The 23,773-nt window shown below is 46.6% G+C and overlaps 1 protein-coding gene across 3 annotated transcripts in view; it reads right to left on the bottom strand.

Annotated features, from left to right (window-relative positions):
* Window positions 1-23,773, bottom strand: part of Rbm20 (RNA binding motif protein 20) — a 190,819-nt gene that overhangs the window by 57,189 nt on the left and 109,857 nt on the right. The window contains exon 1 of one of the 3 annotated variants that reach the window (XM_029537308.1): window positions 17,967-18,800. The exons of the other annotated variants lie outside the window; for them this stretch is intronic. The gene's annotated coding sequence lies outside the window, so the exon portion shown is untranslated. Of the gene's footprint in view, window positions 1-17,966; window positions 18,801-23,773 lie in introns of those variants that run through there. 3 annotated transcript variants of the gene reach the window in all.

Raw genomic sequence — 23,773 nt, 5'->3', positions numbered from 1 at the left:
CCGATCTCATGATTAACCAAGGAGCCTTCTCCTCCCTCTCTGCTTTCCTTGTGGTCTCTGCTTCAGACCCCAGCTGGGGTGGGGGGCACCCAAGTACCACTTACCTCTCTTCTCCACAGCTAAAGGCTATTGTCATCTTTATTAACCAATAGTTCTAAATTAAGGAACAAGAGTTGCACAAGAGCTGGTAAATGTGAGAATTCACTCATAGGCTTAGACCTCCCAGTACAGAATTGAACATTTCAATACATAGCAATGGACCAAACCTCCACAGAATCCGCCATTAACCCTGACCACCTGAGATTGGTTCCTTAGCTCCCACATAGTGGAAGGAGAGAACTGACTCTCACAGACTGTACTCTGACTTCCACAAGAATACTATGACACATGCATATGCCTACCTCAATAATAATAATTATTATTATTATTATTATTATTATTATTATTATTATTATACTATTGTCCTGTACCATACATAAGATAAAAACCAGCCCAGCATGCTAAATCCTCACCCCATCATTTTAGTGGCATGAGAAAGTCCATACACTCCCTGCCTTGAAAAGTATGCCAAAATGAACTGCATGTATATTTATGACACATATTTTCATCCTAGTCCTCATTTTGAATCCAAAACCAGTAAGACAGCTTTTACATATCAGTAGTATACACAGCAACTAAAAATCCTATAAGTGAAAAACAAAATCTAAATTGGAGGCAGTAAGTGTCGGTCAGTTTTCACAGAATATTAGGAGAGATGGTAGGAGCTGCTCTGCCACATCGCTCTGTGCCCTTGTCCGTTGGCTGTATTTGTGTTTCTGGGCAAACCGAGACTGGACCGTCTATAAATGAGACAGGCTTTCCTGGTGAATCTGCTATAAGTGGTTTCCACAGTTGAGGCTTTTGGCTAAGCCATATTTTCTGAGTCTTAAGTTCCCCTTGCAGGAAGTGGGTGTAACCAAGAAATGTGTTTGAGATGCTGGTGAAATGGAATTCCGGGGCACCTGAATGCGGCTGTGAAATCTGAAGTCTGGATTGAAGGACCAGCCAGGCTGCACAACCAATCTCCTTATAAAGCAGGTGCTGGGAGGGAATGCACAGCTGGGACACATCTGTCCCCACTGTCACAGGCACTGTTCGATAAAAGCTCAGAGATGATAAGCTGAGTGGGGGCGGGGAGGGCCCCAGCAGGCAGAGAGAGGTGGAGAGGGTTGGGGTGAGGAGAGAGAGACAAACAAGGGTGTGGGCACACCACACCTCCCTCTCTGGAGCTCCTTCGAAGAAAGGGAGCTCATGCTTAGGTTTGTCTTGGAGAAGGTAACTAGGTAGGAACATCTACTCCAGTAAGGCTCCTGGGACCAATGTGAGCTTTTTGGAACCTCAAAAGTCACACAGGTCAAGGGCCACACAGGATAGGTCACAGGTCAAGGGCCACGCAGGATAGGTCACAGGTCAAGGGCCACGCAGGATAGGTCACAGGTCAAGGGCCACGCAGGGTAGGTCACAGGTCAAGGGCCACGCAGGGTAGGTCACAGGTCAAGGGCCACACAGGGTAGGTCACAGGTCAAGGGCCACGCAGGATAGCTCACAGGTCAAGGGCCACACAGGATAGGTTACAGGTCAAGGGCCACACAGGATAGGTCACAGGTCAAGGGCCACACAGGATAGGTCACAGGTCAAGGGCCATACAGGATAGGTCACAGGTCAAGGGTCATGCAGGATAGGTCACAGGTCAAGGGCCAGGCAGGATAGGTCATTTTCATCTTAACTTTGTAGAGAAAGAACCCAGAGCTCTAACACTCACTGCCATTAAGTAAAGTGGGTGAGCCTCTAAGACTCGAACCCCAACCTGGCAAGTAAAGTAGGAGCCTTGCAGCCCTCCTCCTCCGGCACATATCCTCCTGGGCTGTCGGCTTGTTTGGTTGGAAGTGAGATCCCAGAACATGAGGCACACCCACGCTTAAGAACAAAGCACACTGCCAAATCAGATTTAAAACAAAACAAAACACAAGCCTTTGTTCTTTCTTTCCCTCTTGTGCTGTACCTGCTGGATTTTAAGGTAGGGGAAAGGAGGGGGGATGGCCTTGTGCACTCTGGGGAGTTGTGCTGGTGGCATCCCAACTTCATGAGCCCTTGTGTGGTATGACACCATCATGGCAGTAACAGAGTGGGGAGGGGTTAACAAGAAAGGAGGGGTGGGCCCTAATGATGAATGATTATGCCCTGTGTTAGGTAGCAAAGCTTTAGAAGGCAAAGCCAACAGGGCAGCTCTTCCCCCAGGCGTGGCCACTACACAGATTGTCCTTACTGACAAGGTGTTAAGGAGATGCCAATGTGTTTCTTATGACCAAAGGAGCACAAAGTTGGTTTTGTTTTTCCCAGAGAAGGCAACTGTGTTTTTTAACCTTCAGTTCTGGGCTGGAGCAAGTCCTTGATAGAGGTTTTCCTCCTGGGTGTGGAAATGTTATCTGAAAAAGAACCATCTCCCCAACAAGGAAAATGAGCCATGGAGTGTGGCAGCAAGTCAGATATGGATCCGCTATAGAACCTTGCTGTTCATCCCCAGCACACGACCAGACCAGAACCTCGTTGTTCAGACCAGGCACACAGGAAGATCAGAGCCTCACCATTCAGATCTGGCACAACCAGACCAAGCAGCAGATTCCCCTCCCTGTTTCTGCTTTACCTTACAAATCCTTATTGCCCCCAGCTTTATTTAAACTTGCACAGAAGTGACTTCACACAAACCATCCACACAGAATATACCCCTTTTAACCCAAAATCTTAGGTGAGAAAAAGACTAACCATTCTATCAAAGAAAATAAAAGCCGTAAAATACTTAGCCTGCAAGAGTTAATAATTTAGCCAGGCTTGGTGGCAAAACATGCCCTGTAATCCCAGCACTTGAAAGGTAGAGACAGTGGGGCTGGTGAGATGGCTCAGCAGGTAAGAGCACCGACTGCTCTTCAGAAGGTCCTGAGTTCAAATTCCAGAAACCACACGGTGGCTCACAACCACCCATTATGAGATCTGACACCCTCTTCTGGTGTGTCTGAAGTCAGCTACAGTGTACTTATGTATAATAATAAAGAAATCTTAAAAAAAAAAAAAAAAAGGAAGAAAGAAAGAAAGGTAGAGACAGGAGGGTCAGATGACTCAAGGCTAGTGTTGAGTTTGAAGACAGACTGGGTACGATAAGACTTCTGTCTCAAAAGACAAGAAAAAGGAAGGAAACGAAGGAGAATGGGAAGAAGGGAGAGAGGAAGGGAGGAGAGAAGGGAGGGAGGGAGGAGGCCATTTAGATACACAGTATTCTAGGAGTGTCTATTTCAAGGTTTACTGCTGTTTTAAGAGAGTCCCCAGAACATGAGGCACACCCACACTCAAATCCAAATACAAACACATTCCACAGCCAAATAAAGATGACACTGTTAGGCTTTCTCATTTATGTAAAGACTCAAGCCCCCCCAAGAAAACTGTGTGTCTTGGAGAATCTTGCATTTCCCAGCAGCTTGGTGGCAGTGGCAACCGCCAGGAACTAAGTAATGAAGATGGTAAATGGCTGTGGCTTCTCAGAGCCTGGCGCCTGGGAGACGAACTTACTTTATGTGAGTACAGTGCCTGAGTACTTCAATATGGGGCTTCTAAGTCTACAGCTACCCAGTGCTGTTGAACATGTGGGTGTGGTCACTAACCACCCAACCACAGCGCGAGAGTTTCAGTATACTTCTCCAAGTCTAGGCTTAGAAACTGAACGGACAGAGGCTGGGGAGATGGCCCAGCACTTACTTAGGAGCACTGGCTGTTCTTCCAGAGGACCAGCTCCCAGGTTCCCACATGGCAGCAACCAACTAACTCTAACTCCAGTTCCAGGAACGTTCAAAGCTGCCTTCTGGCCTCCATGAGCTCAGCACACATGGTGCACAGACACGCAGGCAGGCAAAACAGCCATACAGTGTAGGGCAGCACCTGTAAATGTCCCCGCACGTGGTAAAGAGGACTTTACAGCAGTGATTAAATTAAGAATTTTGAGCTAAGAGAAGATCACCTTGACATTGCTGAGGTGAGTTCTATGTGACCACAAGAACGATGAGGAGGAAAGTCAGAGAGAAAGATGGAAGCACTCATCAGAGAAAGAGAAGGTGACGCGCTGATGTCTTTGGAAGTAGAGGAAGAGACGGTGAGCCAAGACAGTACAGGCAGCCTCTAGAAACTCAAAACAGAAAGGGAAAGGATGTTCCTGAAGAGCCAGGCCAGAGGCAGGGGCATTCCTCCTGACAGTTCGACTACAGACCTACTGAGAGGGATCTTAGAATCTGACTCATCTATGTTGCCACATGCTATCAGATTTGTGGTGATTTGTTACAGTGGCAACAGGAAATGAATACAGTTTCCCCAAGACACGGATCCTGAGGGTGAGTCTGCTTAAAGAGCTGAGGTGAGCCTGGGGGGCTGCCTGCATGTTGTGGGCAGGAAGTGATCTTGCTAGAAGTCTGGGTAGCACAGACATCCAAGAGCCTGGGAAGCTAAGGTTACATACGCCACAAAACAAGGTCCCCAGAGGACTCTGCAAAGCCAGCTGGTGTTTTTACTCACTAGAGCAGTGGCAAACAGAGAAAACTTAGAATTGCACACTTTTAGGGTTCATTCAATCCCTTATTACAACACTGAAAAGTTAACTTGTCCCACGGTACACAGGTGGCTGCTGATGAAACCTCATGGAAACTTCTGATCAGTCACCTCAGCTTCCCAGGCAGGGGACGATTACCTATCCACCTCACCACCTCAGCTTTCCGGGCCTGGGAGGATTACCTATCCAATCCACCTCAGCTTCCCAGGCCTGGGAGGATCACCTATCCAATCCACCTCAGCTTCCCAGGCCTGGGAGGATTACCTATCCACCTCAGCTTGAAAGGTTATGATTTATCGTTCACTGAGTACACTCCACATGCAACACTTGCAAGCCTCCCACTAAGAACCAGGGAACTACAAGGATGTCCTTCCTTCCTGTCCATCAATCTGTCCATCTGTCTGTCTTTGAGACAGGGTCTCTCTGCATAGAACTGGGTGTCCTGATTCTCCAGAGGCAATGACCTCAAGAATGTCCCTGTCTAGAAAGCACGTGGCTCAGGCCTCAGGAACATCTTGCCCATACCAGGAACGGCTGTGCTGTTTGCAGCCATCCCCAGCAGATGTAAGGGTGGGCAGTAGAGAAAACAACACAGTGTGACCCGGAGTGGCAATGTCTGTTAGACGCCCTCCCCCGAGCCTGATCCCCTCACAGATGCAATAGCTGACTGCACAGGCTCTGATTTACCAAGAAACTTGGAGGGCTCCAGTGCCCCCAGGGTGAGGGTATGTCTCTGAGCCATTAATTGCTACAAAGAATTTGCAGTGTATAATTAGATTTAAAACTCTAGTAGTGTGCTTAGAGAAAAAAAATTAAAACAGTGTTTCCCTGAAGAGTTTTCAAGCTAAAGTATTAGAGAAAGACAAACTAATAACCATTATTTTGTTGGAAGGTAGAGATGTGGAAGAAAACCTGCCTTGAGAAAGGATGTGCAACCTATTGTTCCCGCCAGGAGAGTGTGACTGTTGTCCCAACTAATTGTCCCAAGATACAATGATACAGTAGCCTTTGGCCAGAAGAAATGGGTTGCATCTGGCCGTCATGACACATGCCCATAATTCTACTACCAAGAAGATAGGTAGAAAGAGGTCATTAAAAGTTGGAGGCCAGCCTGATCTACATAGCTTTTCTAGGTCAGCCAGGGCTACAAACAGAGACCCTGTCTCAACACACAAATATGCAAGGGAGGCAAGGATTGGGATGATAGAAAGCTCCATCCTGCTCCAAAAGTAAGATGTCAATGACACACACAGGACCCTGCTCTGTCTGACACAGTCTTTCAAAGGACCAGATATCCCTTCAGAACTTTAATCTTTTAGCCCATGTCAACTGGCATCTGCTGTGAGCTATACAAAGCTTCCAGATGTGGAGACATAAAAGTGGAGAAAGAGAAAAAAGAGATCAAAAGAAAAAAAGAAACGTGGGGAAAGAGAAGATTTCCCGAGATCACAGGAAGGGCATGGTGTGCTCTGACTGAGGAAGCTCAAGGCAGGACAGATTCACACTGCACTTTGCAAGAAATTTAACCAATGAAAGAAAAGAACAACCCAAGGATGTCCCCTCAAGTCTGAACAAAGGCTTACAAGGTCCTGGGTTTGACCCAGTGACAGGTGTGGAGACACATCGGCAGTGTGTGACTGGTAGAGGGAGAGTCACCTGTGATCAGGGACCCAGGTTGCCATCTACCTGTTAAGAGATTAGGGGAATGTTGCTTAACGTTTCGACCCTTGGGATTGATTTTTTTTTAATCGGTGACAGAAGTCACAGTGTCCAGGCAATATCTCAGGCTGGGGTGGTCATAGCATCACGTTGCCCTGGTCACAGCGATTGCAGGGACACTCGATGATATTTTGTTGATGATGTCAGGACAGAGATTCACTGTCATGCCCGGCTGCTAAGCTAGCTGTTAAGCCATCACCTAAGGAGAGGCTGATTAAGAATAAAGCCAGCCCAGAGGGCAGCAACTTGGAGATGGGGCAAAGGCAACAATGGAAGATTCCAGCACCCCTCCCCCCCATCCGAGTCCACTGTGCCTGGCTGTACACTCCAGAGTCTCCCATCATAGTTCCTTAATTTGTTTAATAAAAATAAGAACGTTGGTCTGGAGAAATGGTTCAGCGGTTAAGAATGTTTTTGCTTTTGCAAAAGACTGTAGTTCAGTTCCCAGCATTCAAGACAGGCAGCTCAAAATTCTAGTGACAGACAACCAGAAGATCTGGTCTCTATGTATAAACACACACACACACACACCATACATGCACATAAATAAAAACAAAACCATAAAACCAAAAACCATTCATGTGACAAACTGGATGTGGTGACATCCTGTTACCGCAGAGTTTGGATGACCACAGCCTGTTTAAATGATCTGCATTCAACTCTCTCTGCTCCTCGCCAAGGCCCACACTGACCAAGGTTCTCTGGACCCCAGCAGTGTCTTCTGTGGAAAGGTCAGAGCCAGGAAATCGTTGCAGGGGGACCCTGGGCATAACCTTGGTATGAGCATTCACCAGTCAAAGACTTGTTTCTAGAAGGTTCTGAAAACAGAATACTCCTCCACCCTTAGATAAGAGCACAGCATGACCACAAAGCCAGGGTAAAAGGGAGGTTTGGGAGGAAAGGCCCCCATATGGTGGAGTGTGTTCTGAGGGACTCTTTTCCAGGGTCAGGGATCCAGCTCTGGCCACACAGATGTTCTTATGAGCAGCAGAAGCAGTCTTGGGGGCTGTGCAGTTTATTGTGACACCATCAACACAGGACATCACTTTTGCAGCACTGAGCTGGCTTGGTGCCAGACATTTGCCCCTAAGGGAACTCCTGTGAGTGTAGTCCCTGCTGGTGGCTCTGTTGGTGGGTGATTGGAACATGAAGGTGCTAACCTCACCAACTGATTAATTGATCTATTGGCTCAGCTCTCAGCTAAGAGGGTGGTTGGGAGATGGGGTCTGGCTGAAGGAAGAGATCACTGGAAACATGGGTCTGAAGGGTGTCCTGCCTCAGTCCATTGTACTCTGGCTCCACGAAGGAACAGCTTGTTCCAGTATGCTCTCCCTACCATGAACCTTTGCCTGGTGAGGTCCCCAAAAAGCAATGTTGTGAGCCAGGATGACTAGAAGCCTCTAGAGCTACAAGCTGAGATAGATTTCTCTCCCCTTAAACTATTTTAACCCCCCTTTTATAATTATTTACTTACTTTTATTTTATATACACTGGTGCTTTGCTTGCGTGTGTGTCTGTATGAGGGTCTCAGGTCCCCTGGAACTGGAGTTACAGTGCCATGTAGGTACTGGGAATTGAACTCAGATCCTCTGGAAGAGCAACCAGAGCTCTTAACTGCTGAGCCATCTCTCCGGCCCTTAAACTGTTTTCTAAGGCTATAGAGTTATTTGGACAGATGAAGGCCCTTGCCACCAAGCCTGACGATCCTGGAGACCTATGTGATTAATAGATGTAAACAGGTTCCTACCAAATGCCTTCTGATTATACCATGGCTTATGCACCCCTGTCAACAAAAATTGATTAGTTAATTAATTAGATGGTTTTTCCTCAAATATCTGCATAACATATTCTTCTAAGAGGAAAGATCTTCATTGAAAAGAGATAACATTGCTTGATCTGCTGCTCAGCGAGGTGGTGATGCGAGATCAAAGTGGGTGCCTGTGCGGCCATGGACTGTCCTTGGATGAGTTGGAGCAGGGCGTCACGGGTCCTCATCTCAACCCGTCTCTCGTCAGCTATGTGACAGTGGGAAAGGAAAAGGCCCGCCTCCCTGCACCTCAGCATACCTGTTTATGCACTCAGTCAGAGACAGGATCTTGCCATTAGCCCTGGGTGTCTTGGTGCTGCCTGTGGAGACCAAACTCCCTCCAAATTTGCAGGGATGTTCTTGCCTTGCCCCCTCCCCAAACAGTGCGCCTATTTTGTGTTTGAAAAACAAACAAACACACACCCACATTACCCTCTTTCCCTTTAAGGCCCACAGGGTGTCCCACACAGTTATAGCGTTCTGCAGAATGTTCCTGGGGAGGGCATCTTCGGTGTGAAGAGAACCACCTTCATTCTAGGAAAGCGTCCCCTGCACAGGAAGTATCGCATCTTTGGATGCTCTCACTGCCACTGAGAGTCAGGATAAAATGAGTTAAGTCATTGGTTCAGCCATATCAATGAAGTGTCAGTCATAATGTGATTGCATCACAACTGGGGAGCAGGGGCTATGCTCAGAGACAGGTTTGAGCCTTAGAACCATCCTAAGTATGAATTCCAATTTTACCTCTCATAAGCTAGTCTCTCTGGGCCAGTGCTCAGCTTCTATAAGGCCTCAGGTCCTCATCGTTAAAAGAAAGACAGATGTCTCCAGGCTGGTTCTGAGAGTGGGAGGGGGCATACCGTATTTAGCCCGGTTCCTACCACCCAGCAAGTAACCACTGCTATTATTATTCCTGCCCGTTGTGTTATCACTGCTAATATTATCCTTATCACGGTCACCCCGAGAACAGGCGGCATGGGAGCTCTGCCAACAAACAAGGAAGCTAAGAATATGGAGATGTGAAAGTGGGGAGAAGGGGAAGGGCAGGCAAGGGGTGGGCGGCTTCTGTCAGGAGAGAGGAGAGGTGGGGTGAGGCTCGAGCTGCAGAGATAGTGGTAACAACCCTTGGGTGACCTCAACCAGGCAACGCTACATTTGCAGGGCTGCTGAAGGTCCATGCTGTGCCCGGGTACAGCACAGCCACAGGCTCCTCCCTGGTGATGTCCCCCTGATCAGCAGATAAGCCAGGAGTGTGTCAGTGCCCAACCAACAAAACCAACTTTGTTCCCAATGAGCGATTCAGGAATTTAAAACCACTCTGGGTTCAGCCCAGCTCTCTTTCCAGACTGTAACGAATGTGCCCTTTCTTGTTTGTGCTAAGATATAAACCGTGGTCCAGGTGAGATTAATGAAGCCAGGCAGGAGTTACTGTTCAGTATGGATACGACTTCACAGGAGACCCAAGTGCAACTTGCAGGGCATGGGTCGGGCCTCTGCTGTCTCCTGGAAGTTAAGTATCTCCTAGGTCTTCATCCTTCAACTCCGTACATCTGACTGCACATATGCAGATCTCAGAAGGGTACAGAGAAGCTCAGCATGCCTCCAGGTGAAAATGCCATGAACTTATGAAACATCCCCTATTTTTCTACAACACTGTAATTCACAATTTACATTACTTACAATGTGTTTCGAGGAGAACCAGACAGGAGAAGCGCAAAGGTCCCAGATATAAAGAAAATGGGGTGGAAAGGCTGGACGCTCCCTACTGGACCAGTACCATTGTCTGCCCTGACTGCAATAAATGACATAACTGCATGGTAATTAAAAGGGGGAAAACTACCTTTCGTGTGATGCTCTCAGAAACTGGGTCAGGCTATGCAGCACAGAGAGGGGTTTCCAAATGCCAGGTTAAAAAGATGCTAGCTGTGACAATCCAGGTCCTGTGCGGGCTGCGAGTTCAAACTTCTAGCTAAAGGCCATAGATTTGAGAAGCAGGAAGGGGTCTCAGGGATCATCTTGTGGTCACAAGCCACCTGTCCAACATAGGGAGGAAAGCAAAAGCCAGGGAAGTTGGTGAAATACAGGAGTCTAGTCGTCACGACCCCAGTCAAACTGCTGAAGAGAGCAGAGCCAGGACTGAAGCTCAGGGCTGGTGTGGGGGTGAGAGTGGAACGAAGCCCTGGGGGGGGGGGCTCTCCTCCTTCTTGGAGACAGGGAGGGCTGCTGCACACTCTCTTTACAAATAATGGTATTGCTGGATCATCATTGGCTAGGCCTCTGTGACTAATTTCAAGATTACCAGGGTCAGTGCTGCTAACCCGTGTTTGGGCCTTTGCCACAACATTACCATAGGGTGATTCATATCACCATGACAGCTCTGGAGATGATTCACAGCACCGATGACAGTCCTGCATTCTCTTTTGTTCTGTGCTTTTCACTTGGTAGGTTAATAGTAGTCGCCCACTGCTGCAACACACACATGCACATCCATTCAGACACACACACACACACACACACACACACACACACAATCAATCTCCAGAAGAACCATATGGGTAGTGAGTTCAAATGTGATCATTTCCAGTTTACACTAAGAAGACTATATAGGTCAGACATAGTGGTGTGCATTCCTCCACCCAGTACTCAAGAGGCTGAGGCAGGAGGATTGAGTGTTTGAGGACAATCCCGGCTATGTAAGTGAGACTTTGTCTCAAAACAAACAAACAAACAAAAATGAAAAGCACAAGTCCAGGAAAGACATGGTGAGCCACCTGAGGTCATCCACAGAATAAAGGACTTTTAGTTGCATAACTGTCCACAGTCACTAAAGGGAGCGTCTAACGCTTTATTTTCGGCCCTACTTCCCTATGTGACCTTTAGTCTCCTGTGCTCTGCACTGCTCTTATCAGACGGCATGCAAGTCTCACAAAGGGCCCGGTGGCTTTCTAACTGACAGGGGTGGGGACTGCCTTTCCTCTCGGGGCAAGTGGAACTCAGCACATGCATGAGGGAAATGATAAATCCACGCGTTCAGAGAAAGCAGCATGCATTCCCCAGTGACCCTCGAGACAGGCTTCCAGGGGGCCCAGCCGTGTGACATGGTGACATGACAGACAGGGTACAGTCTCCTACACTTCCATAACTGTCCTGGGGTTGCATGTGTCTGCAAGGCTGAGTTGGACATGCCTGCAAGTATGGGGGAATTTTGGCCAATGTAGCCTCTAAGAGTGACATACTCACTTTTTCTTTCTCCCATACCTTATCATTTTCTTTTTTTAAGGGTTTGTTTTGAAGGGCTGGGGACATGTGGAAGACACGTATCTGCTACTGAGCTGCATCTCCCAGCTACGCATGTTTCTTCCCTTTAAAATAAGTTTTAATTTAAAAAATTATGTGCCAGGTGTGGTGATGCACACCTTCAATCCCAGCATTCAGGGGGCATAGGCAGGTTGATCTCTGTGAGTTTGAATTCAGCCTGGTCTATAAAGTAAGTTCCATGCCAGCAAGGGCTACATAGTTAAGACCGTATCTACAGGGAAAAAAAGTAAAAAATAAACAACTTAATTTTGTTGTTGTTGTTTGTTTTTGAAACAAGGTCTCTTGGCCTTGTATCCTGGGGAATTAGATAGGATCTCCGTATACAGCCCTGGCTGTCCCGGAGCGTACTGTGTAGATGAGGCTGTGTAGACGAGACTGTGTAGACGAGGCTGTGTAGACGAGGCTGTGTAGACGAGACTGTGTAGACGAGACTGTGTAGACAAGGCTGTGTAGACAAGGCTGTGTAGACGAGACTATGTAGACAAGGCTGTATAGACAAGGCCAGCCTTGAGTTCATGGAGGTCCTCCTGTCTCTGCCTCTCAAGTACTAGAGTTAAAGGTACATGCTGCTATGCCCAGTTTATAATTGAAAATTGTTATATTAGATAAAGAGATTTATTTAATAATCATGTTTGTTGTGAATTTTAAAAATATAAAAGTAAATGAGGTGGTAGTGGCGCTTATCTTTAATACCAGTACTTGGGAGGCAGAGGTAGGTGGATCTCTGAGTTTAAGTCCAGTCTGGTCTACATAGCTAGCTCTAGGATAGCTAGGTCTACACAGAGAAAGCCTGTGTCAAAAAAAAAAAAACAAAACAAAACAAAAAAACAAAAAAACCAACAACAACAAAAAAACAAAAAAAAGCAAAAAAACACCAGTGTGTGTGTGTGTGTGTGTGTGTGTGTGTGTGTNGTGTGTGTGTGTGTGTGTGTGTGTGTGTGTGTGTATGTGTGTGTGTGTGTGTGTGTGTGTGTAGCAGGAGCCTAAAAAAACCTCATCATTGATCCCCACCCCTCAAATGAACAGAACATGCTATTATAGTCATTGTGACTCAGAGGGCAATAGGTGGACCTAGGCAGTACATATGCTGTCACAACACGAGATGGAGAGCTGCTGAGACCGTTGGATTCCCTAATACACAGTGATACCCCTTTAAAACACTGCCTAGACCAGTCCACTCTCATTTCTCCAGAGGCAATTACAGGGGATTTGAACATCTCCTAGTCTAGTCTGGGATCTGTCTATGTATAAAAGTATAAACATGAATCTTTTCTTACATGTATGTAAGACTAGTTTCAAGAAAAATTCTCCACAACACACAGACACGGACACAGACACACACACACACACACACACACACACACACCTGGCTAAATTTCTTTCAGGGCTGAACACAGCTATGCTGGAGTGAAAAAATTAGTAAGAAACATGAGAAGGCCCCAAGCTGGTCCTGAGACCAAGATTTACTCCCCGTGGGTCAGCCTGCTTCCCTGGGTCTCAGAGCGTGTGTTTTTAATGAAAACGCTGGATGAAAGGAAAGGGCCTCTGAGGTCTCGTCCACCTTTGAAATCTGGCAACTGTGAGGTTCAGTTTCCTCATCTGTCACACACGGACATGAACGCCTGCCCTGCCTACTTCTGCACAGACTGCCTGGAGATCAGAGTGACTGTAGGTCCTCTGAGGAGTGTGATCACCCCAATTATGCCATCATTCTCACAAACTGCCTGTCACTAAGATCATTCTCACAAACTGTCTGTCACTAAGATCCCGGGACTATTTCTAAAGAAGCTATTGTAACATATGTGTATGCAAGGCTTGATTTGGATGACTGTGTTACAGGCCAGGATGTATGAAATTATTAATTTTCTTTGGCCCTGTTATCTGGGACAAGCAGTTCTGCACGGCGGTTCCCTTAGCTCTCTCAGAAGATTTAGTGAGTACAATTCTGCAGTGTCCTCTTATGCATTCCTCTCCTCTGTGAGACCTGTCCAGCCCACCCTGGACTTCCATGCCAAAATGATTTTAGACCATTCAGGGCTGGAATTGCTTTGTCAGATATGCAGGGTTTTTTTTTTTTTTTTCGGGCAGAATTTCACTCATTTTATGAAGATTAAAATCTAAGAAACTTGCTTGGCCTCAGGACTCCGGGACATTTTCCCATTTTTCTCAGAAGCCTGAGATACGATGATCCCTTGGGCTGGAGGGCAGCAGACTCTGGAGAGGAAAACCACCTTCTTGGCTCTGTAGTGTAAGGCTCCAATGCCCAGTTCCCTAAGAAGCTGAATTGTTTGCATTTATATATAGATATGAAAGAAATGTCAGGGCTCCTAGGCAATGCTGCTCCAGTAGAATTCGCTGTGCAGAGAGGTGTTTACGCCTCTCTGTGTTCTATTCCATCTTCCCGTACCCCTGTCAGCTGGAGAAGCTATGAATGCCCACAGGACACCTTGTCTACAAAGCTTTCTTTCTCTCCTCCACCCAGCATGCTCCAGGAGGCCGCCACTCTCTGCTCCTCTGCTACCCTCTCACGTGACTGAACTCAGTGGTCTGGCTTCCCCAATTCCCCATGATCATTTGAAAGCAGATATAACATGACCAGGCCAGGTCATAGCCCCTGGCAACAGTTGGACACACTGTTCCACGAGAGTTGTCAGTCACTCGAGTTGTCATCCTCAATTGGCTTTTCTGGCCAAATAGCTCATGTGTGTGTTGATATAAAGCACGGAAAGGAGAGTCTCTGAAGAGAAATTCAGATTAGATTCAGTCTTTGAACGTTGTTAAAACTAAGTAAATGCCACCAAGCACTTAGAGAAGTGTAAAATAGTCGGCACACAGATCTGGTCACGTTTTCCCTTTTAGCTAAATCTGAAGAAAATGCCACTTCAGCATGTGATCTGAGATGTGTGTAATCTACATGACTCGGACCTGAGGTGTGTGCACAGGAAGGGTCCCCATGTTCTCTGAGCACTCTTTTCAGTGGTGGACAGTGCTGGAATTTTCTGTGTGAATGTACAAGATAGTTATGAAGTTCAAGCCCATTTTAAAGTAAAAGAACATTTTAGGTTTGAGGATTCTCAAATGAGCTGATCTTTTCCTAGAACTACCTAACCTGAAAACTTTAACGGATGTGCCTAAAGCTAAGGACCAGGTAGGGATCTATATAAAACTGAAGAAGCAGGGGCAGACCAATGTGGGGCACTGTTCGGGGTATATGCTTTGTTTGTTTCTTTGTTTGTCTTGTTTCTGAGGCACAGTGTTTCTACATAGTCCTGGCTGTCCTGGAACTCACTCTGTAGACTAGGATGGCCTCAAATTTACAGAAATCCACCTGCCTCTGTCTCCCAAGGACTGTGATCAAAGGTGTGTGCCACCACACCTGGCTGTTAACTATGCATATACCTTGTTGAGGTCATTCTCTCCTCTTCTGGAGATCTTGATCGTCTAGTAAAATGAGAGGGTCTGATGAGACATTTCGTCTCTCTGTACCTTCTGGGTTAGGATGTTATCTTCTGTAAGCAGTCATTTATGACCCCTGTAAATTTTCAAATGACCTTGGTACTCAGAGTATAGGGAGAGATTTCGGGTGCCAGAGCCTATTGTCCCCTTATTTCCGGGTAGCTTCAGGAAACAAACACTTAACGTCCCTGTGAGTGTACGGCTGTAAAGGGACAAGGGGACATAGCAGCGGTGATTCTCAAACTTTGCACAGACTCTGGGTGCTAGGTTCTCAGTGCCTGGCTTTGGACTCAGGGGCCCTAGGGTGGGCCTGGGAAGGAGGATCTGCACCAAACCCAGGTGACAGTGATGAACACCCTGAGCTAGAACATCTTAAGAAATGCTTTGTTAATCCTAGGAACATGGTGAGCAGTGGGGAATTCGGGGACACCTCTATTTTATTTAATGAGCCACCTATGACACGCCCAGCAAGCCTCAGACACTACAAAAGTCATCAAGGGTCAGATGCAGTTAATTTTCTAAAATCCTCCTTTTGTGAGGTTCGGTCAAATCTGTCAGCCTCTGACTCCAGAATGAAAACACTCAAGGTTCAGCAAACCCGGAGAGAGCCCGCTGGATGATCAGCTTTGTTGCACAGGAAAAAAAACCAAAACAAACAAACAAAGAAAAAAACATGGATCCACTAACTAAGCACTGAGAGCAGAGACTGGTCTCTTTGGGTGAACACCATGAATGTACTTTTTAAAAGTCTAATTTTGTAGGCATCCTTGAGGGCCTGATCCAAAAAACCAAGCATGCAAACCAGGCATAGCGGCAAGGGCCTGTGATCCCAGCTCTCAGGCGGCTGAGGCATAAGGAGTTTGAGACCAGCCTGGGCTAAATTCAGAACTGCAGGCTTAGCCTGAGCTATACAATGAGGATTGGATTTGCCTCAGAAAACAAAACAAAGAAGAGGGCTTTGCTAATATGGTCATGTCTTGTTAAGATCTGAAACTTGGTGGCTCTTTTGGACTCATGGAATCCGTAATATACTGACACTTGGGTCTCACCTCCAAAGATTCTTAGTATCCCGAGGCCCAGCACTGGGCTATTAATATTAACAGCTGCCCAGGGGGACTCCATGAAGCAAAGGCTGACTGAGAAGTACTCTGAAGACATCTTCCACATCCTAGAATCTTGCAAACCTCCGACTGCACATGTCATGGTGTGGACAGAAACAAATGCCCTGACTTTAAGTCTCTAAGGATGGAGAATGCAGATCTCAGCAACACAGACTGTCCATTGTGAAGTGCAGGGTATGTGTCAGGAATGTGGCTTAATTCCTTTAGATTCTTTAGACTCAATGAGAGGTTGGAACCCGAGTCATAAACTTTAACTATTTATTGAGAACGTCTATGTTTCCCAAAGTGAACAGGTGCTGGCAGTGCCTCAGCAGACATCTTTCTGAATGTCGCACACAAAACCCAGGTGCCTTCCAAGGCTCAGAACAGTAAACTTGGGACACATCTGTGGTCTGTCGGCCTCTATCTTATTAGACAGAGTGTTAGCTGTATGAAAGTTACCACGGAGCACAGATAAAAAAAAAAAACAAAGTAGTAACGGTTAGAGGGACATGTGTGTCACATTTGCAGGAGTCACTCACGCTATCTTCTCAGAACAACACAAACTAAAACCTGTGGTTTAAGATCCAGGCAGATTGAAAACTGCCTTGGCTCAGCCCATCCAGGGTAAAATTTGAAGGCTGTTCCCCCCCCCCCTTAAAAATGCCTCCGGCTTTCTGCCCTCCATCCTATGCATTGCTAATTAGGAACAGCCCACACTTGACATGTACACAGCATCTATGGTGAAATTGATTATTCTATTACTATGGAAAGTAAGGAAGTCATTTCGTTCACAATATCAGATTCCACAAAATCGTACAGGACAGCTGTTGGTGTGGTGTGGGGGGAGGGGTGGTGTGTGAAATATCAGCTCTCCCCTTTCGGCTTTCCGACATCTTTGCAAAAAAAAAGAGGGGGGGAAGTAAAAAGTCGAGGGGAGAAAGCAGGAGTCCTAATGCATTTAAGGCAGAAACCAACGGTGGAGCTAAATAAGAGAATTTTTTTTAAGGTTCAAAAACAAAAACAAAAACAAAAACAAAAAAACCCATAATCCACTCTGTGTGGCTCTTGCCGTTCTGTGAGACTGGACCTGCTGTCACACACTTTCAAGCAGAAAGTCAGTATTCCCCCCCTGGGGTACTGAAGCTACTTTTAATTACATCAGTTAAAGATTAAGGTGAGTCATGGCTGGTTGTGCTGGAGCCACAGACCATCAGACCCATGTCCAAATATGTCCTGAAACCTCACTGCCGACGTGGAAGCACCCACTTGCTTATTTGGAAAGTTTTAATATCATTTTGCTTTAAATTTTTAACTTTCCTTGAGGGTCGCTAAAATTCCTATTAGGGAATTTTAAAATTACTATTCAAGGTACTTAAAAACAACGGATAAGAAGGTCTCTTAGTGAGATTCCCCTGGCTTCTAACCATTAACATGGCTCTCCCTGCCCTAGTCAGAATGGATCCGAGTCTGTACTCAACCAATCTGGAACATTTCAAACTCTGTTCACATTGCATTGCTGGAAAACGCCGTCCATAAACCCGAGGCACCTCAACCTGAAGAGATTCCCCAGCGTTCCCAAAGTCTCGGGGTTCTGACTGAGCGAGTCCACTTTCAGTCTCTCAGACCTGATGAGAACACAATCTGATTCCAGTGGCTACATCTAGACTTACTGACATCAGGATTGCTGATTTCACTAGGGTCATGAGATGCTGTTTTAGGTCACATGTTAAACTGCCCTTGGGAATAATTTATTAAAATTCTTTTAAACGAGAGGGGGTGGAGATACCAACCAAGCGCACACTCATGCACAAATGCTTAGCGCCAATGACGTGGTCCTAAAAACGCCACCGCCCCGCTGGGACTAGAGGGTGAAATAAAACCCCTTGGCGGCCCCCCCTGCATTAGGGACAGGTAAAGTGATGCCATGCAACCTTACCTTTCAGAAACAGACCAGGGCACCTGGCATGAAGGGCTGCTGACCTGCGGCCACCGAAGCTAGGAGTCATTTTGGGTGTCGCACATGTACCGCCCTAGAAAATTCCAACAACATTCTACCAGCTTTCGGCGTGCCAATCATGACAGGCCTCCGTCCACTCAAGCGCTCTGGAGTCTGGGAAGGGGCAGAGGAGGAGGGGGTGGGCTATGAGCAAGCGAACCAGTGAAAGAGAAAGAGCGTCCTGGGCACTGCCTACCGTCTGCAAGGAGAGTCACATGCTGCTGAGAGCCATTCCTACTGCATTACACATGCTGAGTGTAAATGGCAAACAATATCAGTCTACGTTCATGCCTCATGTTCTCAGCCTCTTCGCGTATCAACACCCAGGCTAGCTCCATGCAGCGATCTCCCGAGACCGCGTCTGAAGGAGGTGGTCTCAGGCTAATCCCGCCCTGCATTTTTAAGAAAATTCCAAAGCCTTGTTCACATCCCCAGTTTTCCATCACTGTCTCTGCTGTGGCTGATGGCCATTCTTTCTGTTTTCTTTGTCTACTATTTTTAAGTTCTATCCCTCAAGATACAACGACCAACACACTGAGTCAGGCGGCAAACCTGCATGCTCAGGCTTTTCCTGCTAAGTTCTGTAGAACCAGATACAGCAATGAGACCTGCTACTTCCTGTGTGCTAGTAACTCAACGACCTCCAGCAGGAAAAACGGGCATTCTCCGTTGCTCTAGGCAGTGGCAGGAGGTGACAAACTCTCCTACAAAGATGCCAGACCAGGGACGTCCAAGGATGGACAGTGCTGGTGCTGAGGACACTGCCCAGAGGCCAAGGTTGCCGAACCCTCCATGCAGAAGATACAACTCATCTCCCAAAGGCCCTCCTACAGTCAGACTACAGTCAGAGGGTTGCTCCCCCCTCCATGGTTTAATTACTTGTAAGCCTGCTCTTCTTTCCAGGAACCAGTTTCTCTTGCCAATTTTAATTTCTCTTTCAAAAAATCTCACATTTAAACTATCAAACCAAACTACGGTTCTGGGTGATTTGTGAAATTAAAACCTGCTGCTGTACTGTCAGGTAAGATAAAGCCAACTTTCCAGTCAGTCTGCGGTGCAGCCGGGTGATCCAGCATTCACTCATTATAATCCCCTTCCAAAGTGAGCAGCAGAATACGCTGTATTAGATCAAAACTTCTCAAAGAGATCACACATGGTGGGTGTCGACTGAACTCTCATTTTCTTAGACCCTTGTGGGAGGTGATGAAGAGGATAGTCTCCCATCTTTACTAACGCTGGGGGTGTCAGCAACAGGGGTTTACCCTGCTGCCAGGAGTGGATTGAACCCACCTGGTGATACTTCAAAGGGTGACAAAATGAAGTGAAAGCCAGCCCTATGCATCTGGACAGCTTGTACCCAGCTGCACACCAGAAACCCCGCTCCACCCGGAACACGCCCCACCCCTCTCCCTGCTGTGACTCATGGATCACCTGCTACCCTTGAGCCCCAAGGAGAGCCTCTTTCTAGGTTAGTCCCAGCTCGTGGGCTTCCCCAGGTCTACGTAGCTCTCAGATGCTAACTCAGCCCCGGATAGCTATGGACAGCAGTTCCATGAGCACTGGTCACATCTCTGAATCTCCGCTCAGGACCCAGGTCCACCACGGACCTGAGCATAAGAATCTTTGCCAAAGCATAAGAATCGACAAGATGACCTCACACTTCATCCTTCCTACTTCTTGGGGGTTCTCACCGAAAAGCATTTCATACTTTTCATCTCCCTGAGCAGGAAACTTTTTCCTCCCACATCATTAAGGAGGCTTTTCAGAGAAGTCACAGGAGCAGACTCCAGGATCATGTCGAAGGTTCATCCTGGGACAGTGCTGTATCTGCTACAGTGAGTGCCACATTGTGGTACTTTGAATGTGACCCTGACACAACGTAGATATCAAAGGCTGTCCTGGTCTATGTCCTGGAGTTTGAATCCTAGGAGAGGGAAATTCCACACTTCTGATGAGTCTTTCTATTATATGGTCCTACCTTGTACCCAGGAGCTAAGATACCCCAGGTAGCATCACAAACTGAAATTCAGCTAATGTGACACTGAGTAACAGCACTGTACCATTCAAAGAGGAAAGATAAGTAGGTAATATGGAAGGTGGATGAGCAGAGACGCCATGCTTCCAATTTCATGTATTCCCTCTTGTCACGCGTCTTAGAAAACTATGATCCCTCTTAACACTAGGCAAGTACATTACCACTGACCTACATCCCTGGCCATGTGGCCCAAATAAATACCGCTACTCACTAGGACATGATGGGTCTCTTTATCCGCCATGATAGAAGGGGATAATTTCACCTTTAGCCCTGGGGACATGTCCTGTAATGGACACTATGGCAATCCTCAGTGAGTGGAGAGAGCATTAAATGCACCAGTGTAACCAAGAACAAAGCTAATAGGGATCTATCATAGCTGTAGCCCGTGGGTGGGGCAAGCTGGGGACCAGAGAGGATAAGGATGTATAGTTATCTTGTGATATAAGATAAAGGCTAGGCTGGTCTCATCACCCACTTGCTATGAGTCCTCCAGCAAGTTTCCAAGGTCCTGTGGTTCAAGGCACACAAGTGTAACATCCACAGGAATTTAAGGATACAATGTAGATATTTAAGGACACAATGTAGATATTTAAGGATACAATGTAGATATTTAAATGTGTCAGAAGGTTTGGAGGGTAACTCAGTGGTTAAGAGATTAAGAGCTGTGGTTGCTTTTCCAGAGGACCCAAGTTAAATTCCCAGAACCTACACGGTAGCTCAAAACTGTCTGTAATTCAACTCCAAGGAATCTGACACCATTATACAGACACATAAAATAAAAACAAATCATTTTAAATGTGTGATTATCTATTTTCACATACAAAGGTGCTCTTTCTATATATATATGTATATGTGTATATATATATATATATATTCTATATTTCCTTAATAAATATATTTTCAATTAAAAATATTTTTACAACACAAATGGCCAATACTCCTCCATCCCATCTGGCTAATGGAGGCTTCAAGTGAGTCCCAGGAGGAAGGGGTTTGGTTGGTTTTCTCATAACAGGGACCCCCCCCCTAAGAAGTACACACTACAAACTAAGGACAAGTCGTGTGTAGGAGTGAGTGTCCAAGTGAGACGCTGGGATGCTGGTCTTCACATGAAGGTCAGTCTCAGCACGGGATTCAGATGGTTCTCACACTAATGATCTAGAAAGCTTCTCTGCAAAAGGAGGCAGATGATGCCAGTGTGTTGTTACAACCGCAGGCTTCTCCACCAGGGTCAAGGTCATCAACGTCTTGGTATGTCTAAGCTTGGTATCTGTAGCCTCCACACTGTCCCTCCTGTTCCCACACCTCGAAGAACTGTTGTCACCACTGGCCTGGGTTCTTCTCAATAGTCACCTAGGACCAAGAGGGGGAAGTTGGGGTAACACTCAGTCCATGGTGGCAGACATGGCTATGGTCTCCAGTTTAACATTTTGATCCTCTTGGCTTGTTTTGAGATAACCGTCAGGGTGACACTAGGTAAGTGTTTCTTTTCTTCTGATTATGCAAGAACAAGGAGAATAGTAACCAAAGACGAATCCAGGCCAACCCAGGATTACAGGCTCTGTAGCTGGGCCTCCTCTAATCCTCAGCACATGGAGTCAGGATTGGCTCCTTGTCTCTGTTTTCTCTTGGGAAGCTTGTTGAATCAGAATCCCCTTCTGTGGTAGATGAACAGAGCTGGAGCCTGCCATGGCCCTGCCCACTCCCCACGCTGCCAGGAGAAGCCAGGAGCCACTAGGAAATACAGTAGCTCCTCTTCTCTCTCTTGTCTCCTCAACCTGCTTTTTAAAATGTCATTCCTCTTCTCTCTCCTCTCTTTCTTTCCTTTCTCTTCCTTAACCCTTTCAACACAAAGTGGTAAATAAAGGTTAAACCATTTTCAAACACCAGCCCCTCTTTGAAAAATCAGAATTGACTGCACCATCTTTATCAATGTGGAACAGACCTATTCCTAAATAAATAAATAAAGTAAGTCAGTCAGTAAGTAAGTCCGTCTTAGGCCCAGAGGACAGATGGGAAGGGCAAGTGAAAGGCAAAGTGACCTTGAGAGAGCTGAGGCACAGATCAGGTATGCAAGGGGAAACAAACTCTGGGTTTCTTCCCAGAATGCAGAGCTGGGCCACTAAAAAGGCTGTGTCTGTATCCTGCGCAGACAAGGGCCTGCCACAGCCCAGTAGTGGGGGAGACCAAAGCGGTGAGTCACGTGCTATGGGCCTGAGCCCATCCTAGGAAAGGGAACAGGCTCTTTGTTGCATGGGGCTCTCAGTTCCCACCTAGTCCAGTCTTATTCCTCTGCAGGTTCTCAAGGGACCCACAGAACAGAAGCACGAAGCATCATTACATCTTGTAGGTTTGCTCTCTAAGGGAGGAGCGTAACACTCAAACACACATCGGCATTGCAAGCCAGCAATCTCCACAGGCCCTTGTACAAGCCACCCTTGCCACTGGAGCCTGACTGTCCAGTAAGATAAATACTAGCCATACAGATACTTTTCTATTGATGCCATTAATATTAAATACAATTTTAATCTCAAGGGCTGGGAGATGCTCCATGAGTATGGTTCTGGCTGTGCCAGCCTGAGAGCCTGGGTTCTGATCCTCAACATTCAGATAAAAAGAGCCAGGTGTGGAACTGCATACCTGTCCCAGTGCTGAAATATAAAGACAGCAAACCTCTGGGGCTCATGGGCCAGCTAATCTATAATCAGTGAGTCCCAGGTTTAATGAAAGACTGACACACACTCACTCTCTCTCTCTCTCTCTCTCTCTCTCTCTCTCTCTCTCTCTCTCTCTCTCTCACACACACACACACACACACACACACACACACAAAGTGAAGAGCAATAGAAGACATTGTCCATTGACCTCCAGCCTCCACACGTAGGTACATGTAGCTACAAACACACTTTCAGCTCTGTTTCTCTCTGTCTAGCCACACTACACGCACTCAACAGCCAGGTATGACTACAATGGACAGAGTGGGATGGAAAACTTTCAGCACTCAGAGGACTTGATGAGACAGAACTTCTTAGGATTGTCATGTGACTGACTCTATTCACCTCAGGCCTCTGGGCTGCTGTCACCCCAGAGAAGCAAACCAGCTCTTGGGAATATAAGACAGGATGTATGGCTGGCCTCTGCCCCCTTTCTTTAGGATGCCTTTATCAAAAAGAATTTATCATTTTCTTATTTCTTATTCTTGTGCTTGATTACCGTTAGAATACAAGAACCACAGAGCAGGCTTCTTGCTGTCTTTTTGCCTGCTCATTGTGTCTAGAGCAGGACCTGGCATGTGTACATTCATATAGCTGTATAAGAATAAATAACAACAGGCTGGGAAGCTGGCTCAGCAGGAAAAGGCGGTTGCTGCCTGATGACTGGGATTCAAATCCCGGGATGTGCAAGGAAGAAGAGAACCAATTCTTGAAAGTCATCCATGTGCCATGACTCATAAGTGTGCACACACGTGTGTGTGTGTGTGTATGCGCACACACACACACACACACACACAAATAATGAATCAAATAACAAATAATAAATGAATAAAATGAGTCCAATGTTAAAAGAAAATAAGAGTAAACAAGAGAGCTGAGATGCACCTCAGTTGGTAGAGTGCTTGTCAAACAATACAAAGCCCTGGATTTGATCCACAGCACCGCATCGATTGTACGTGGTAGTACACAACTTTAAGTCCAGGGCTTGAGAAGTGGAG

This window comes from Mus pahari, chromosome 1 (genome assembly GCF_900095145.1).
Source record: "Mus pahari chromosome 1, PAHARI_EIJ_v1.1, whole genome shotgun sequence".
Classification (NCBI taxonomy): Eukaryota; Metazoa; Chordata; class Mammalia; order Rodentia; family Muridae; genus Mus; species Mus pahari.
Note: the sequence above shows the minus strand (reverse complement) of the source record. Positions and strands in the feature narration are given on the sequence as shown.